Source organism: Auxenochlorella protothecoides, assembly GCF_000733215.1.
Source record: "Auxenochlorella protothecoides strain 0710 unplaced genomic scaffold scaffold104, whole genome shotgun sequence".
NCBI lineage: Eukaryota > Viridiplantae > Chlorophyta > Trebouxiophyceae > Chlorellales > Chlorellaceae > Auxenochlorella > Auxenochlorella protothecoides.
Genome location: NW_011934462.1, coordinates 1 through 1,758, shown reverse-complemented (window position 1 = coordinate 1,758; position 1,758 = coordinate 1).

The window sequence follows — 1,758 nt, the reverse complement described above, 5'->3', positions numbered from 1 at the left end:
GCCGCCCCCTCTAGGGGGCGAGAAAGTACTCGTGTCAAACCACTGCCAATGTTCATACACTCGCGCATTCCCGGTCGTCCCTCACCACTCACATCTGGGCAATTTGCGTCGTGCTGCGTCGCCTCCTCGCCCGCCTGCCCTTGTGGCGCATCCCCGGGCGTCTGCGCGGGAGCTGGCGCGGCCGGCTGTCGCCTTTCGCGCTCCGCGAGGAGACGCCTGGCCAGCGGCAGGCAGAGGTGCGGATGATGTTCCCACAGACCCCACTTCCGCCTCTTCGGCATGCGCCGGCGGAGTTCGACGATCCAGTCCACCTGCTCCTGCGTGAATGGCACATGCCACCACGCAGCCGCCCTGCCCGAGGGTGGTGGTGGTGCTGCATCGCTGCCGGTGGTAGGGGCTGGCAGTGTCTGGTCGGGTGCGGCGGCCGGGGCTGGGGGGGGCGACTGCGACGTTGCTGGCGGCTGGGGCTGGCAGCGGCTGGTCGGGCGCGGCGGCCGGGACGGGCACCGCAGCTGCATCGGCGCCAACCGCTGGGGCTGCGGGCGGCAGGGCGGGCGCGGCATCCGAGTCTTCTGTCGGCGCCAGAGGGTTCGCGAAGCTGACGGACAGCACTGCGCGGGCGCAGTGGCGTGGCCAATTTCCCTTTACCCCTAGCTCCAGCTTGGCGTTCTGCTGGAGATGGCAGAGGAGCTCCCTCTTGTAGTAGGTGGCCGTCGCCGTAGCCAGGTCCCCCGCCGCCTCGTGGACAAAGGAGCCGATGTACTCCATGTCGGGCGGCCGGAGGTCGACACCAGCCCGCTCGAGTGTCTGCTGGAAGCGGGCGACGGAGTCGGCCAGTGGCGAGAACGCCGCCTTCGCCCCAGTGCCCGCCCTTCCGCCAGCTGCCTCGCGAGGTCGCCAAATGAGCGTCAGGCATCTGCGCCGTGGGTGGGTGGGTAAATGGGTGGGTGGTTGTTGGCAGCTGCTCTGCCGCGCATGCCGCTGCAACCTGTCTGTGGCAACGTGTACCAGACAGCTTCATGCCTTGCTGATCAAACCAGCAGACACTACGAGCAGTCATGGGACCCTCCTTCCTCTATCAAACAAGGAAACCACAGCACCGGTGTGCCTACAACTCACCCACATCCCAAACCTCTCTGATCGTCAACACACGAGGCCCACCTGTAAAAAAAATTCTTGTCAAGTGGTTGCAGTGCCGCATCCGCATCCGCCCGGCCAGCCTGCTTTCGCCGCTCAAACTCCTCCACCATACGGATGGCGTGGAAGTTGGCAAACAGGTCGCGGGCGGTGCGCAACTCGGTGACGACGGCCACGACATCGTCCACTGTCGGTCGAAGCGCATCCAACACGCACTGCTGCTGCTGCCCCATCTGCTTCATCTCCTTCTTCATCGTCTCCTTCTTCGTCTTCTTCTTCGGAAGATCCCGGAAGCCGTTCCAGGTCGTCTTGATGGAGGTTGTTGCGTAGTCGTCGATCACCTACAGTTTGTGATAGCGCGGGCGCAGGGTGTCGATAGGTGTGTGTGTCTGGGTGTCTCGATCAGCAGAGCCACGCATGCTTGGGACACTCCAGTGGCCCCCGGAGGCCCCCCCTCCGAAGTGGCACACCAAGTCCTCACACACCTTCCCGAATCGGCCTAGCGTGCCCGCCTCGCCGGGCGCCGTCCGCCACTCGTTCACCGTGGCGTCGTTTTGCGCCTGTTGTTCCCTCTTCTCCGCATCGTCCAGCTTGTTGACCACGCCGAGAGGCACAGGGGGT